An 18,382-nucleotide genomic window follows, 5' to 3' on the forward strand; every position below is an offset into this window, starting at 1 on the left:
TCAAGACGCAAAAAACAAGATGGTAAAATACACTGATGGAGGCGGCAGCAACGGCTGTAATGGCGGCTGTGGTGACCTTTGGTGTAACGGCGACCATGGTTGCACTGAGATATACGTATGTAAACGACCATGACAGCAATCTCCAGCCTTAGCTCCACATTTGTAGCAAAACTTATGTCCACATCTACAATGAAAATGCAATGATTAAAACATATGTATATAACCAAATATGAATGTGATTAATAGATATGATGATACCTGCAGGTTACTTTGATGCATCCTTTTGCAAGTTCAATCATGTGTTTGCAATTTCCACATTGACGCCACATATTCCTATTTGCTAAAGCTTCAAACTTTATATCATCAGCTGTAGGATTTGGGCTCAATCTCATGCACTCGTCGCACGACAAGTCACTATGCCATGGAACTTTACAGTTGATGCAAAAGAGTTGACCGCTTTCGAAGCAGCGTCTTCTGACTCTAGCTTCTTCCGTAGAGTTAAAGAAGTATTTCCAAACTCCAGCTTCTTTAGTAGATTTAGAGAGATCTTTTAACGACATTAAAGCGGAGCACCTCGGGTTTGGACAATAAATTCTCTGTTTTACAGGAATCGAGTCCTCTTTGATATTTTGTCGCCACATCTTTTTTAGTTCAGACGTCAAAAGATCAACACAGCTTCCAAAAGTCAGCTTAGACTTGCAGCGATAGTGAGGACATCTAATCACACTTCCCTTAAATAGTAGCCTTACCTCTATATGTTTCTTCATGCACACGTAACAGAATCGATGGCGACATTTATTAACACAAAACATCTGATTAGCATTAATATCATCATCTAAACAGATATTGCAAGTCGTTTTACGAGGAGAATTCAGAAAGAAGGATGCAAATCGTTTTCTTATAGGTTGCATATTTATTTGCAAAGATCAGAATCAGCAAGCAAAAGTAGTAACGAATTCAAGGAAACGTTTGAGAAGAAAGTTCTCTTAATTTTATAAACGTGAACTTAAAAAACCAGAGCATGCGAGAGTTTTTCTGAAGTAGAGATCGAAACAACTAAAAGAATAAGAAAGTTAGGAGCTAAAGTAAAAAGTATAAAACCTAAACAAAAACACAATCCAAAATAATTAGGGAATATAGATTTTTAATTAACAATCTTATTATTAAAGTGATAATAAAAATAAACTAGTTTATATTATCCTGAAAAGCGAAAATAAAGGGGAGATTGTATCACACACTCAATTTTTTTACATTCATAATTTTGAATAAATTTTTGTAGATTTTTTATTTTGTTTTGGTAAATTAGCCTTTTTGTGGATTCCGCAAGAGTCTTCGATTTAATAAATGAATAAAAACAGAATCATAAAATAAGTTTAAAGAATTTGCGAAAAATAAGTTTCAAGGCCTTAAGTAAGAGTTGAATTAAAAAATGGTAGATTTTATTATACGTCTACATGTCCATCAATTTCTTCTAGTGATATGTTCATGTGTTGGTTATCTGAATACTCTGTACGTTTGCTTCCAATGAGTTCTGAGATATTCATAGGAAAAAATGGTAAAAAAAAATCGAAGTTATTTTTATTTGGACGTTTAATACCTAATACCTAATGGTTTTGAATTGGAATAAAAATACATCAAATAATAAAAACATGTAATTTAAAATCCAAAATAATAAGTGTTGTTATTTTCATACCCACGATTTTTCAACAAAATCGAAATTCCAATTTCACGGATTATTAATTTTAAATATAAAAATTTTTGGTTTTGTGTTAACCATATCAAATGGGAAATTAATCCCAGTTATCTACTTGTTTTTCTCTCTTCCTCCGTCCTTGAGCTCCGCCGTGCTAGCTCTTACTCCGTCCGTAACACATCCATTTCCACCTCTGTTTTCGGCCAGCCACGACGCAGATCATGTGATGTTAGGTCTAATTACGGCTCCTCTCTCCACGATAGAGTTGCTGGCGATGATGATGACGACAACCTGCTAGAGAGCACGACCTGCTGGAGAGTTCGATTCGGTTCCCTATAGTGCCAGCTTTCAAAGAGAAGGATGAAGAAGAAGAAGGAGAAGAGGAAGAAGAAATTGAAGATGGGGAGAAGAAGACGATGAAGGAGCTGATAGATTTGGAATCAAAAACTCAACTTATCAAAAACTCGACGCGGGTCGCATCTCGTTCGAGGAGCCTAGAGCTTCATGGGACGGATGTTTGATAGGCAAGACATATCCAAAGCTGGTTCCTTTGTCCTCTGTAACTGAAGATGTTAAAGCCTCTCCGGAGAAGAAAACAGGTGGTAAAGAAGACGAAGAGGAGAAGTACAACCATGGTGGGACAGCTCAAACGAGGGATTACGACTTGGATTCTCGGAAACTCGGAAGTACAACCCCGTGTTTGTTAACGCATGTGTGTGACTAAACCTATGCTTTTGTTAGTTAACGAATGCAAAAGTACGGTAAAGCATAAAGTAGACAAGACACAAGCTTTGTTAACGAGGTTCGGATAACCTACATTTCCGGGACCTAGTCCAGAATTCATTCACTAGAAAAGGCTGCAACCTACAATTGCTATATGGCACTCACCACTATTTCCTAGAATTACAATGAAAGAAGACTACCACTAATTGTCTTTTGAAACTACCTTGTGTGCATCTCTTGAAACTACCTTGAAGCGCGCAGGTCTTCATAAAGCGTCCTCTTGGTATTTATATCAATTGCCCAACCCCTATGGTTGGCAACTTTCCTATTATACAACAAATAGGAAATTGAGAACTTTCCTTTTTCTTTTTGGATAAGGAAAGTTTCTCTTCATGATCTCATCTTGAATCTTCCATTCAAGATGTTCATTCAGCTAAGCCGCCGCCACTTGGCTTGTCCAAGTCGGCCTTAAGCTTCTGTACTCAAACTCTTCAACTCAGCTTCTTGTACTACTTCCTTTATTATTCTCGGAACTAGTACAAGAACTGCTTCGGACGTTTGATACCATCTCCGTTGTATCTGACCCTCTTGGCTTGTCCAAGTTGTCTCCAAACTTCTATATTTCAACTCTTCAAAGTACTCACACAGTTCGGCTTCTTGTATAACTTCATGTACTACTTTGGAACTTCACATATGTTCTTACTGCAATTGTGTCAAGTAGTGCCTCAACAACTTTGTTAGTTCTGCTCATTGTCTTCACACCATTTATGAGACATCTGTGATAATTCTACCTTGTTGTCTCATATATCACAATGTTGTATGACATCCTGGTTTAGTAGCAATCCCAAGGTATGTTTTAGACAACTTATAAAAACTCATTCAACACAACACTTTCAATCTCTCCCTTGATGATTGAGTTTTATAATTCATGCTTCTTTTAAAACCTGCTTCAATTTCTCCCTTAATTATTGACTTCACCACTTCTATGCATCTTATAAAAACCAGCCATCACAATATTTTCAATCTCTCCCTTGATGACTGAGTTTTAAATATCCTCAACTTCTCACTTTATGGTAAATCGTGCAATGTGTCTTGAAAGATCAAACATCCTCATTCTCCCCCTTTTTAACTTATTTTGATACTCAAGCACTCTTCTCTTTAACAAATCCAAGTAACAACCAATCATTATTGAAATTATGATCTCAGAACCAGACCACAAAACTCTCCTATTGGTTAAGATCAACAGCTCTTTTTTGTGTGATATCTCCCCCCCCCCCTTGAGTGCATAACTAAGTTAAAACCTCTAATTGTGTTTGTGAGCTATATCGTACTTTGACATCCGGTGCAGACTCCAACAGATACATTGACACATCTTTTTGATCATTCTCCGAAGTTCACTTACAATGCATGTGATTCAATATAACATTCATGGAGCATCTTCTGTATCAACCCTTTCCTTTCTGAAGTTCTAATCTTTCCTCTATAGTCATTCTCTTTGAAGCAAAAATATTAAACTCTCTAACGTAAATCCTGCAAAACTTCTCCAAAATCACCATCTAATCCACAAAATTCCACCATGAATTGAGCTAGCAAAACGCTCCCCCGTATCAACAAGCTTCATTCATGCTCTTCTTTATCATACTCAAAATACCCAAAGATAACAACCAATCTGAGAGTCTTTCTCTTCACTTCAAATTTGAGACACGATTGAGCCTTAGATACCTTCTTTATATACTTGTGCATTTCAGACTTTTGCACATCATTGGAGATGTAGTTTTGAACTGCAACAAAACTACTGAACTTAGTAATTTAGACTTAAGTCATCCCTTTTTGTTCTCTTTGCTTTCTAATATCAAAAGTCTCTTTCTCCTTGAGATTATTAAGTAGGATCATAAGATAGGAGGTGTCCGTACACTCGTCCGTACAAGTGAGGAACAAGGGCCGTCCGTATAAGTTAGGTGAGGGGCCGAGTCTTACCATGTCCCATGGAGTAAAGAGGAGGCCACAAAGACCTAAGGCCCATTAGAAGGATCGAGAACTACCTTATAGCCGTTAGAAGAGAAAGAAGAAGGTAGTCACGTGTTTGTATCTTCTTGGGAGACCAAGTGAGGTCGCTTTCACCCTAGGGATTAGTGTGTCCCTCTCTCTTTATGTCCCTATCCAACTTGTATGTCTCACATGAGGGAGTAGCCCTAATGTTCGGACCTATAAAAAGGCTTATAGCCACCTTGTAACATATACACTAATAGAACCCTATGTTTTCTCTTATCTCTATTGCCGAGTTCACTTTCTCCCTCTCAAGTTCTTCTCTTTACTTCCGCTTAAACTAACATGGTATCAGAGCAAGTTTCTTGATTCCTTACTCTTTGAACTCACTCTGCGATTTCCTATACTCTTTACTCTCTTTATACTCTTGTTACTACTCAATTTACACCTTTAAACTCATCTCTCTCGCAAACCGTTCTTATGGACACCTCCAAACCGATTGTTACACCGGTGGTCCTGAAGGGGGCTAACTACTTATTGTGGAAAAGAACCACGAAAACCGCACTTAGTGGCCGGGGGCTATGGATCCACATCGAAACGGACCAACTCCCCAAGAAAGCCATTAAGGACGACGGTAAAGATGGAAAGGAAGAAGACAAGGAGGCTGAACTCGAAAAGGAGACCAAGTGGTTCCAAGAAGATCAGACCGTGCTTGCCATTCTCTAGAACTCGCTTGACGCACCAGTCCTAGAGGCATATTCGTATTGCGAGACAGCCAAGGAGCTATGGGAGACGCTCGCGAATGTGTATGGTAATGTGACCAACTTAACCCGAGTGTTTGAAGTTAAGAAGGCCATCAATTGCCTACATCAAGAAGACTTGGAGTTTACAAAGCATTTTGGGAAGTTTAAGTCACTTTGGGCCGAACTCGAGATGCTCCGACCAAGCACTATCGATCCGGCCATCCTCAACGAAAGAAAGGAGCAAGACAAAGTCTTTGGTCTTCTGCTCACTCTCAACCCGGCGTTCAATGACCTCATCAAGCATATCCTCCGTGGAGACAAGCTCCCTACCCTTGAAGATGTGTGTTCTCAAGTACAAAAGGAACAAGGCTCTCTTGGCCTCTTTTGTGGAAAGGAAGATTTGGCCACAGCCAACAAGGGGGTGTACAAACCTGAGGACCGGAGAGTGGTGGTATGCGACCACTGCAAGAAAAGAGGTCATGTGAGGGACAAGTGCTGGATCCTTCACCCTCATCTCAAGCCGGCCAAGTTCAAAGCCAATCTCTCGCAAGAAGGGTCAAGCGGCCAAGGCGTTGGTGCGACAAACCAAGGAGGGGCGGAGGCCACGGCCATGGCAGCGTCATTTGGAGATCTTGTGAGGAAATCAGACCTAGAGGCTCTCATCAAGTCCATTGCCGCACTAAAGGATTCTGGTACCACTTTCTTTGCTTCACAGCCTAGTAAAGCTCTTGTTGTTGACTCGGGTGCTTCTCACCATATGATAAGTAACCCTAGTCTTATACACAACATAAAACCGGCTGTAGGTAATGTTATTATTGCCAATGGGGACCGAATACCAGTTAAAGGCATAGGAGACTTGAAATTGTTTGATAAGAATTCAAAGGCTTTCTTTATGCCTACCTTTACTTCTAACCTTTTATCGGTTAAGAGAGCCACTAATGATTTAAATTGTTACACAATCTTTGGTCCTAATAGTGTACATTTTCAGGATATTGAGACTGGGAAGATTCTTGGAGAAGGAGATGCAAGAGGAGAACTATATGTCCTAGAGAAAACTTCATCAAATCCCTCAAATTTGTTTTCCCTTATATCGAATCTTAGTAGTATCTCAAGTGAGGTTTGGCATGCTAGATTAGGCCATGCTCACTCTAGAGCTCTTGAATTAATGTTGCCTAATGTTTCTTTTGATAATTCAAGTTGTGAGTCTTGTATTCTTGGTAAACATTGCAAGTCTATTTTTCCTAAATCTACTACTATTTATGAACATTGCTTTGACTTAGTGCATTCAGATGTGTGGACTTCTCCTTGTCTATTTTGTGACTTTTATTGATGAAAAATCTAAGTACACATGGCTTACCTTGTTACCTTCTAAAGATAGAGTTTATGATGCATTTGTTAACTTCCAGAATTATGTCACTAATCACTTCAATGCTAAAATAAAGGTACTAAGATCGGATAATGGAGGAGAATACACAAGCCACAAACTTAAAGCACATTTAGCAAAGCATGGCATACTCCAACAAACAAGCTGCCCATATACACCCCAACAGAATGGTGTAGCCGAGAGAAAGAACCAGCATCTTATGGAGGTGGCGAGATCGATGATGTTCCAAACTAATGTTACCAAGAGGTTTTGGGGAGATGTCGTGATGACCGCATGTTACTTGATCAATAGGACCCCAACCAAAGTTCTACAAGATAGATCACCATATGAGGTACTCAATAGATTGAAACCTTCTGTGGATCACTTACGCGTTTTTGGTTGTGTGTGCTTTGTTTTGGTACCAGGTGAAAAAAGGAACAAACTCGACGCCAAAAGCACCAAATGCATGTTCATCGGCTATTCAACAAGTCAAAAGAGGTATAAATGCTACGATCCAACTACTGGCCGCATTCTTATCTCACGAGACGTGAAGTTCCTTGAACAACAAGGATATTACGAGAAGAAGGACTGGGACAGCTTGAAAGACTTATCTCAATCTAATTCTGATCGGGCGACCAACTTGCGGTTCCTACTAAACCATCTTGGCATTACTGCACCATCGAGTCGCACTAAACAAGGCTACACCGATCAGACTATCCATGAGCCCTCTACATCCCCTATCAAAGATGAAGCACCAACTCCTGTCCAAACATCGACTCCTGTTCAAGAGCTGCTGGTACCTTCACCCGCTGAACATTTTGTGGAGCCAGACCATGGGGATAATGATCCCACGAGCACTGATACTAATACTGAGGCTCCTTCACATGAGCCAGCCGTGCCCCTTCCCTGACGAAGTGAACGCATCAGGTCTCACCCGTCAACCTGGAAAGAAAAACGTGTGTATAACAATCAAGCTAGGAGGTGTCCGTACACCCATCCGTACAAGTGAGGAACAAGGGCCGTCCGTACAAGTTAGGTGAGGGGCCGAGAACTACCTTATAGCCGTTAGAAGAGAAAGAAGAAGGTAGTCACGTGTTTGTATCTTCTTGGGAGACCAAGTGAGGTCGCTTTCACCCTAGGGATTAGTGTGTCCCTCTCTCTTTATGTCCCTATCCAACTTGTATGTCTCACATGAGGGAGTAGCCCTAATGTTCGGACCTATAAAAAGGCTTATAGCCACCTTGTAACATATACACTAATAGAACCCTATGTTTTCTCTTATCTCTATTGCCGAGTTCACTCTCTCCCTCTCAAGTTCTTCTCTTTACTTCCGCTTAAACTAACAGAGATAGCACTAGATCCAGTAATGCTTCCATATGCGAGTCTTCAACTTTAAGAATGAGCTATGAGAAAAATGATTCATCACCACTATAAGCTAAGCTTGATATCTCTTTGCAAAATTCCTTTGAAATCCTTTGACTGAACTCTTCTTCCCATATAAGTTCATCTTTTTCATGAACTAAGAACTTTTTATGTCTCAAACTTCTCTTCTTAGTCTCAGTAGCAATCTCTCTGTTTCAAAATCCATCTAAGAATGTTTTCAGCATTCTGCGTAGATTCTAACATGCTTCCATAACATGTTAGAACATCTATGCTCCTCGCCGTTATTAGAAATTCACTGTTGCATAAAACTCTAAATCAACTGTTCTTAAATAACATCATTCAACTATGTTCTGAGATTCCAAAACCAGTTACCTTCTAGGAGAATCTAGTTAAACATGTATATAGTATCTCTGCCAAATTTCTTCTCATTCCGAGTTCATTTGGTCCTCCTTTTGATGTCACCACCGAAACTGGTAAAATCTGAAACTTCGGAAAAACTGTGCCTGAAACACACTGAAGATGCTTGAATAAATCAGAAACCAACCGTCAAAACTTCAATCCAACCGTTGGATCTCAAGCTCGTAATAGCACCAAGCTCCCCACAAAGTTTCAGCGTGATCAGATTACTTTGGGATCTCCAAACCTTCTCTTGAAACAAATTTTTCTTATCTTTCTTAGTTTTAAAGAAAACCTTCTCTCCTTTGATGATGTTAACAACACTGAATTTTCCTAAACACATTCTGAAGAAAACTCTAGTTTTGTGACCTCTTCTTCATTACATATTACAACCAGTGACAACCAACAATTCTTGTCATGTGCTTGCTACCTCTTAAATTTCTTCATCTATCTTGATGCAGTCTTGATGCAGTCTTGATGCAGAGCATAAACGAAGTAGCACAACAACCCATAAAATTAAGAAAATTGGTGAGGATATCAAAAACAGCCATACGAAGCCATAGGAGAAAGCAGACCGCCATTTCGATTTATGGTTTGAGAGTTATGGCGAAAATCCCAACATAGGTCCGGAATGAAACAATGCTACAAGGAGTCAACTTTGAGATCAATTTCCTGTCAAACCAAATGGAATCAGAAGGTGATCTTTATTTCGTTTAAAAGATCTCACTCTCAACTTTTCAGAACATCTTTCAGAGCTAAAAATCCAAGGTCTGTAGCCAAAATAAACGAGGATGAAAGAGTCAACATTGGTTATGAAAACCATCTATAAAACCTTAAACCTTCTTCATTATTCTTCCTCTGAAATACTTTTCTTGATTCAGAGTTGTATCAAGCTTCGTCTTGATCATTCTACTAGTGCATAGATATCCTTAAGAACCATGTTCCATAGGCTCATCTCTGATTCATCTTTCTTTCTCATGACAAGAAGCAGAGCACACTCTTTGTCTTCTTTTTACAAAGCTCTTCCTATGAAGCTCAACATTCTTCTCCCTCTTGTTGATTGTGTGTCTCAATAAGACAAAACATTCCAATTTTATGCCATATACATCAGACTTCAACCAATCAAGATGCATACTCCCAAATCACTTTCTTCTTCGCTGCTTCTCCACCAAATTCTTCAAAATTGCTTTTATCTGCAAATTCTTTCACACAACTGAACGTTAGGAAATATAAATCCATTCCTCCTCGGAATCCTTATCATCCTAAGTGTGAGTCGATCACTCTGATTCACAGGGGACATATTGCTTTTTGTTATTTATTCTTAATCAATAATAATTAACCGACGATCGATCAAACACTCTGCAGCTTCGGTGACTTTGTTGGAGTAAGCTCGAAGAAAGCCTAAAATGGTAACTAGTCCTAGTTCTATTACAGTTTGGATATTAAAGAGATAAGGATCAAATGTCTAGGAGTTGTCTAGACATGAGAGGATTCCTATTAGGATTAGGATTAGCAAAGTGGTATATAAGGATGTGTTGGGATGTAACACAACTTATAAGGTTTGAGAGAGAAAGAGAGATTGAGAGCTTGAGTTTTTGAGAAAGTTTTCTTAAGCTAATATAAAGGAGAAATACTTTATATAAATCTTGTGTTCTTAAAGCAAACCTTAATCTATATTTGGTATCAGAGCATTGCTCGATCATCAAAGGAATCATGTCCGAACTCGCACTACCACCACCACCACTCAAGGAAGGAGGAAGCTCTTCCTCTATTGTATGTCCTATGCTTAATGCAAACAACTATACTGTATGGGCGATGAAGATGAAACTTGCACTCAAGGTTCATAAAGTCTGGGATGCCATAGAAGCAGCAACCGAACAAGTCAACGAGGATCACAACAACATAGCCATGGCTTTGCTGTTTCAATCAATACCGGAGAACTTAACCTTGCAAGTTGGAGATCATGGTACGACAAAGAAAATTTGGGAAGCAATCCGAAATCGAAACGTTGGAGCAGAACGTGTTAGAGAAGCAAGACTGCAAACTTTAATGGCTGAGTTTGATCGCTTGAAGATGCAGGAATCTGAGAGAATTGATGACTTTGTTGGAAAACTTGCTGCAATTGGATCGAAGTCAGCTGCGTTAGGAAAAACCATAGAAGAACCAAAGATTGTTAAGAAATTTCTTAACAGTCTTCCTCGCAGAAAATTCATCCATATAGTTGCTTCTTTAGAACAAGTTTTGGATTTAAATACAGTAAGTTTTGAGGATGTTGTTGGTCGTCTAAAAACCTATGAAGAACGAATCAATGTCGAGGAAGAATCTCAGGAGGAACAGAGCAAGCTGATGTATGCAAACACAAATCAACAAACGAATCAAAACCAGCAGTACAAGGACTACAGTGGAGATTTTGGAGGTTACAGAGGAAGAGGTCGTGGAGGTAGGTTTGGAAACAGAGGACGAGGAAGAGGACGTTTTGGAGGAAGAGATATGTCACAAGTTGTCTGTTTTAGATGCGATCAAACTGGTCATATGGCGTTTAATTGTCCAGATCGACTACTTAAGCTGCAAGAGACACAAGAAACGGACAACAAAGACACGGAGGATGCAGACGAGCTTCTAATGCATGAAGTAGTCTACTTAAATGAAAAACGAGTTGTACCTAGCAAGTTCGAGACTAGTAAAGATGGGGATAGCACTTGGTACCTTGATAATGGTGCCAGCAATCACATGACCGGAGATAGAAGATATTTTGAGAAGCTTGATCTGTCTGTTACAGGGAAGGTTCGTTTTGGTGATGATTCGCGAGTCGACATAAAGGGAAAAGGGACAGTTGTTTTCATAGATCAGAATGGGAAGCAAAGGGAGATGACTGGTGTTTACTTCATCCCAGATTTAAAAAGCAACATCATCAGTCTAGGACAAGCTACAGAGTCCGATTGTGACATACGATTAAGAGGAAAATATTTGACAATAAGAGACCAAGAAGGAAGACTCCTTGTCAAAACAGAAAAGTCTAGGAACAGGCTTTACAAAGTTCAAATGGGATTGCGTGATAATGCTTGCCTTTATCTTACAGAGATAAGTGAATCAGGTAAATGGCATGCGAGGATGGGACATGTGAACTTTGTAACCCTAGGAACAATGTTAGGAAAAGAATTAGTTCTTGGAGCACCAAAATTGTCAGTAAAAAAAGAGATTTGTAGTTCATGTTTGCTTGGAAAGCAAACTAGGCATGAGTTTCCACAAGAAACTGTTTTTCGAGCCACAAAGAAGTTAGAACTGTTACATGGAGACCTTTGTGGACCAATAACACCAAGCACAGCAGCAGGAAATAGGTATGTCTTTGTGATCATTGATGACTTCTCTAGATATATGTGGACTGTGTTACTAAAGGAGAAAGGAAAAGCATTTGAGAAATTTCAAAAATTCAAAGTTGTTGTGGAGAAAGAAGCTGGGGAAACCATACAGGTTTTCAGAACAGATAGAGGAGGAGAGTTTGTATCTCAAGAGTTTAATTCCTTTTGTGAAGCTTCTGGCATAAAAAGACAACTAACAGCACCATATACACCACAACAGAATGGTGTTGTTGAAAGGAGAAATAGGACTTTGATGGGAATGACTAGAAGCATTTTAAAACATATGCATATGCCAAATTATCTTTGGGGAGAAGCTATTAGGCATTCGACATATCTTATCAACAGAATAGCAACTCGAGCTTTGAAGGAAAAGACCCCATATGAATGTTTTCGAGATCAAAAACCTACAGTTCAGCATATTAGGATATTTGGCTGCATTGGTTACGCAAAGGTAGAAAAACCGAGTTTAAGAAAACTTGATGATAGAACTCGTATTTTGGTTCACTTGGGAACAGAACCAGGGTCTAAGGCGTACCGTTTGCTTGATCCACAGACAAAGAAAATTGTTGTCAGTCGTGATGTTGTGTTTGATGAAACAAAAGGATGGCATTGGTCTCAAGATTTCTCTGCAGAAGAAAGTGATAAAAGCTTTAAGATTAACTATGGCATCTTTGGAAACCACGGTCTTCAAGAAGGTGATGAGACTACTGAGAATGAACAGATTCCTGAAGATGCAGAGAGTCAGAAAGAGATAGGTTCGGGTGATGTCTTGGATTCACAAGAGCAAACGGTTAAGGTTGAGACACAACAACCTGCATTCACAAGTACAAATCAACCTGCAGTTTCCACAGAGCCAGAGTTAAGAAGATCAGAACGGGTGAGAGCTACACCAAAACATCTTAAAGACTATGTCCTGTTTGCAGAAGAAGAAGGCGAGTATATGCTTTTGTGTATCAACGGTGAACCTGCAAGTTTTGCACAAGCTAGCGAGTCCAAGGAGTGGATAAATGCTTGTGAGGATGAAATAGGATCAATAGAGAAGCTTAGAACTTGGGATCTTGTTGATTTACCCATTGGAGCAAAACCAATTGGTTTAAAATGGGTGTTCAAGCTTAAGAGAAATTCTGATGGAAGTATCAACAAATATAAAGCCAGGTTAGTAGCAAAAGGATATGTGCAAAAATATGGTGTTGATTTTGAAGAAGTTTTTGCACCAGTTGCCAGGATTGAGACCATAAGACTTCTAATTGATCTAGCAGCTTCACATGGTTGGGAAATACATCACCTAGATGTAAAGACTGCTTTTCTTCATGGAGAACTCAAGGAAACAGTTTATGTTAGTCAACCAGAAGGATTTGAGATAGCAGGAAAAGAAGGAAAAGTCTACAAACTTAACAAAGCTTTGTATGGTTTAAGGCAGGCACCTAGAGCATGGAATAATAAGCTAAATCAAATCTTGGAGGAGTTGGGATTTGTGAAATGTTCGAAAGAACCTTCTGTGTACCGAAAAGATGTTGGTAAAGATCTTTTGATCATTGGAGTCTATGTTGATGATTTATTTGTCACTGGAACAAGCTTAGGAGTGATTAACAAATTTAAGGAGGAGATGGCTGATAAATTTGAAATGAGTAATCTTGGGAAACTATCCTATTATTTGGGAATGCAAGTTTGTCAGCACCAAGATGGGATAACATTAAGTCAGGCCCGGTATGCTCACAAGATCCTTGAGGAAGCAGGGATGTCTAACTGTAATTTAGTTCTTATTCCGATGGAGACAGAGTTAAAGTTGTCAAAAGCAGAGGATGAAGAAGAGATTGATGCAACTCTGTATAGGAAGAATGTGGGGTGTCTACGCTACTTGCTACATACTAGACCGGATTTATCCTATTGTGTGGGAATATTGAGCAGATACATGCAAAGTCCAAGGCATTCGCATGGTGTTGCAATGAAGCACTGCCTTAGATACTTAAGGGGAACTATTCATTTTGGTTTGTCTTATGGAAGATCGAAGGTACCAAGATTGGTTGGTTACTGTGACAGCAGCCATAATATTGATCCTGATGATGGACGAAGTACTTCAGGGTACATATTTTATCTTGGTAAGAGTCCTATCACATGGTGTTCACAGAAACAAGATGTGGTGTCTCTATCTTCTTGCGAAGCAGAGTTTATGGCAGGGACTGAGGCTGCAAAACAAGCGGTTTGGTTGCAGGATCTGTTGGTCGAGATCACCGGAGCTGCGGAAGAGAAAGTGACTATTCTGATTGATAATCAATCAGCAATAGCTCTTACTAAGAACCCAGTTTTCCATGGGAAAAGTAAACATATTCACCGACGCTATCACTTCATAAGGGAACGAGTGGAGAGTGGTCAAATTGAGGTGCTACATATTCCGGGAAATGAACAGAGAGCAGACATTCTTACAAAGGCATTGGACAAGAACAAGTTCAAAGTAATGAGAGATCTTTTGGGAGTTCAAGACTTGTCAAGACAGAGCTTCAAGCTTAAGGAGGAGATTGTTGGAGTAAGCTTGAAGAAAGCCTAAAATGGTAACTAGTCCTAGTTTTATTACAGTTTGGATATTAAAGAGATAAGGATCAAATGTCTAGGAGTTGTCTAGACATGAGAGGATTCCTATTAGGATTAGGATTAGCAAAGTGGTATATAAGGATGTGTTGGGATGTAACACAACTTATAAGGTTTGAGAGAGAAAGAGAGATTGAGAGCTTGAGTTTTTGAGAAAGTTTTCTTAAGCTAATATAAAGGAGAAATACTTTATATAAATCTTGTGTTCTTAAAGCAAACCTTAATCTATAGACTTTAGATAATTCTTCAATCACACAATTATCTCCCACATAATTTCATCTCCCTCATGAACTCTCTCGATGAATCTCCTTTTCCTTTGTGAAATACAAATCTAAAAGATTCTGAATTAACTCCTCAGGAAGACCATCACTCAACTAGGTTCTCAAACTCTTCTTTCTTATAAGCCCTCAACATCCACCTCAAAACTTTATAGCGTCTTCTTCCCTATGAGTTTAGCTTTAACCTTCTCTGCCAGCAAGGGCTTAATCTGAGAACTGAAAACTCTGTTTTGATTTTACAATTCTCTTTTTGCTTCTCCATGAGTCACTTTTGATAATGCTTCAGCACTAATCTACTCCTCTATTATTTCTGATGACAAGAAAGAATACAAACTCTGAAGCAATTTTGTAAAATCATCTCTGATCATTTACTTCTATTCAAATCGAGAACGAATCGGACAAAGAAGACGCTTCATCTCGGTGATTTCTTGAAACCCAGAAATTGAAACCACATTCGCTTGAATGATTCTTCAACATTAAACACATCTTTTTATGCTGACTCCATAACCAGTAATGAAGAATAAAAATCCTGAACTGAGAACCCTTTGAAATGTTGAACCAAAATTGTATATGCGCTTATAGTAAATTAGCTTATCTTCTGATATCAACGCTTTAACCAATTTTCAGAGCAAGCTCATCAGACAGCTTCAGTACGTGACAACCGAAGCTGGTTTCTTCACCCTCTTTAGTTAGACAAAAGTTTTTAAAAGTAACGTCTACAGTGAAAACTCAGATATGCCTTTTCTTCCCCTAATCAACTGAGAAATTCTAGCGAAGAAGACTACAATCTCCACCTATGAACTCAACGACTCACAAAACAGAAAATCCAAAGATTAGCATATGCCCTTAATTGCTTCAGATTCGTGTGATGATGATACAATCTATTAACTCCAATCTTGCCAAATTTGGAAAACCAGAATTCTGACTCCACCTTTGCCGACAATTTCCCAAACGTGAAACACATGTCTTCCCTTATAAGACTAAATCACAACAGAGACGAAGATTCTCAAATTCGATTTCTGGTTGTGAAGATGAAGCTTTAATACATTCATAAATTCTTCACTTTTCTTCTCACAAAACAGAATTCTCTAAACGAAAGTCTTGGTATTTGGTCGGTAAGTAAAGGTACGGAAAGAGCGGACAACGAATGAAAATCTCTGAACGTGATACGTAATAAATGGGAGAAAAATATGGATGAAACCCCTTTGATTTCTTCTCTCTCCCAACACGAGATTAAACCCCTGGTGTGTACCACGTCGAACTCAGATAAGAACTGTAGCTCCTATTGATTCTCTTCACCACCTTTCTAGTTTGGACCGAGATATATATTCACAACAAAACAAGCCCAAGTATGCAGTTATCAGAAGCCCAAACTGAAACATAAGATCATAATAGGTCAACTATTCCTTATTCGTCTTTCTTCTCCTCCACGCTGACACAAAATCAGAAGCAAACCAGATTATGATCAATGATTTCCACTTTCAGACGAAGATTCATAGCAGAAGGAACACTCTCTTATTAGCAATCGTAGCTCATGTCCTGTTAATTCTCCTTTGCTTCGACTTTTCCTAGGCGAACACAACCACTTCTTTCTTATCTACTTCCACTTCTCCGCTAGTCACACATCGAGGATCGAACACCCGAAACGAAAACAGATCTCTGTCAAGAACCTGCTCTGATACCACTTGTTAACGCATGTGTGTGACTAAAACCTATGCTTTTGTTAGTTAACGAATGCAAAAGTACGGTAAAGCATAAAGTAGACAAGACACAAGCTTTGTTAACGGGGTTCGGATAACCTACTTCCCCGGGACCCAGTCCAGAATTCATTCACTAGAAAAGGCTGCAACCTACAATTGCTATATGGCACCCACCACTATTTCCTAGAATTACAATGAAAGAAGACTACCACTAATTGTCTTTTCCAACTAGTGTAGATCTTCAACAAAACCATCAAAAGATCTTTTTATCTTGTTGATGGAGTGACACCACACATCTTGTGTGCATCTCTTGAAACTACCTTGAAGCGCGCAGGTCTTCATGAAGCGCCCTCTTGGTATTTATATCAATTGCCCAACCCCTAGGGTTGGCAACTTTCCTATTATACAACAAATAGGAAATTGAGAACTTTCCTTTTTCTTTTTGGATAAGGAAAGTTTCTCTTCATGATCTCATCTTGAATCTACCATTCAAGATGTTCATTCAGCTAAGCCGCCGTCACTTGGCTTGTCCAAGTCGGCCTTAAGCTTCTGTACTCAAACTCTTCAACTCAGCTTCTTGTACTACTTCCTGTATTATTCTCGAAACTAGTACAAGAACTGCTTCGAACGTTTGATACCATCTTCGTTGTATCTGACCCTCTTGGCTTGTCCAAGTTGTCTCCAAACTTCTGTATTTCAACTCTTCAAAGTACTCACACAGTTCGGCTTCCTGTATAACTTCATGTACTACTTTAGAACTTCACATATGTTCTTACTGCAATTGTGTCAAGTAGTGCCTCAACAACTTTGTTAGTTCTGCTCATTGTCTTCACACCATCTATGAGACATCTGTGATAATTCTATCTTGTTGTCTCATATATCACAATGTTGTATGACATCCTAGTTTAGTAGCAATCCCATGGTATGTTTCAGACAACTTATAAAAACTCATTCAACACAACACTTTCAGTGTTCGTCATTGGTCTGAATTTGACGGAAACCAAAAAAGAAAATTCTGGAATTGAGACAATATTAGAACAAAAAAGGAATCAAATTTGTCGGAGAATGTTTGGGATCCAAAGCAGACGTGATTTGACAATGGAAGTCCGATCTCAGATTTTGATTCTCTGTCCGAGCATCCACTCTAAACGAGCCAACATCGTCGTCAAGTTCCAGGATTTGTATGGCTTCACTGTCGAAGGAGAAGAGACGACGATGATTAGAGCAAGGAGGAGGAAGAAGAGAGAAATAAGTAATCCCGGTTTAATATGGTTAACATAAAACCAAAAAATTTTATATTTAAAATTAATAAATAATTAGATAACTAGGGTAAAATTGGAATTTTGATTTTGTTGAAAAAATCGTGGGTATGAAAATAACAACATTTATTATTATGGATTTTAAATAACACATTTTTATTATTTGGTGTATTTTTATTCCAATCTAAAACCATTGGGTATTATACGTCCAAATAAAAATAACTTCGGGTTTTTTTGGCATTTTTCCCGATATTCATATTCTAAAATTATTGGAGGATTAAAAAAACCATGTTTTCTTGAAAAATGCTAACATAATCTTCTCTAGCTCCACAAAAACCTTAATATCTCCTCCCCGTCCTCACTATGCTGCGGCGCAATCCTATTTTCTTGGCCCCTATTACTATAATTTCTAGCTCCTCCAGTCGAACTAAAATATCTCTAAGCTTCGGATCATGCATCAGTTTTAAGTGGGCTAGCTAGACTTTCACACACACACAATTCAAGCATATCAAAAACTAAAATCATCCAGATATGTTCTAAAACGAAATCTCTAGCCCCTAAATTACACTAACTATTTTATGATTTATCTCCGAAACAACAACTATTTTCATATTTGTTTAACAAATTTAATCAAAGCTGCAAAGAAAATCTTTATATGCAAGTGCATATGTACCATGCTTCATGCAAGGGTATTTGCATAAAGATGACTGCACTTGAACAATATAAAAGCTGCATAAAGATGAATGCACTTTATATGCAACGGTCCAGGCAAGCCAAATTGTAAATTAGACTTTCATTTACTACATATCGTTACAAACTTACAATATAAATATTAGATCGATAAAGAAAATTTCTGAATTGTCTCATCATTTCTGGGCAGACCAAAATTTTTTTAATTACTAGATCATTTCAT

The 18,382-nt window shown here is 38.6% G+C and overlaps 1 pseudogene; it reads right to left on the reverse strand.

Annotated features, from left to right (window-relative positions):
- On the reverse strand, positions 1 to 1,030 carry LOC109132486 (E3 ubiquitin-protein ligase RSL1 pseudogene; annotated as a pseudogene).
- Positions 1,031 to 18,382: the final 17,352 nt, after the last annotated feature.

The sequence above is a fragment of the Camelina sativa genome, chromosome 4 (genome assembly GCF_030686135.1).
Source record: "Camelina sativa cultivar CO46 ecotype springtype chromosome 4, ASM3068613v1".
In the NCBI taxonomy this organism is placed as follows: Eukaryota; Viridiplantae; Streptophyta; class Magnoliopsida; order Brassicales; family Brassicaceae; genus Camelina; species Camelina sativa.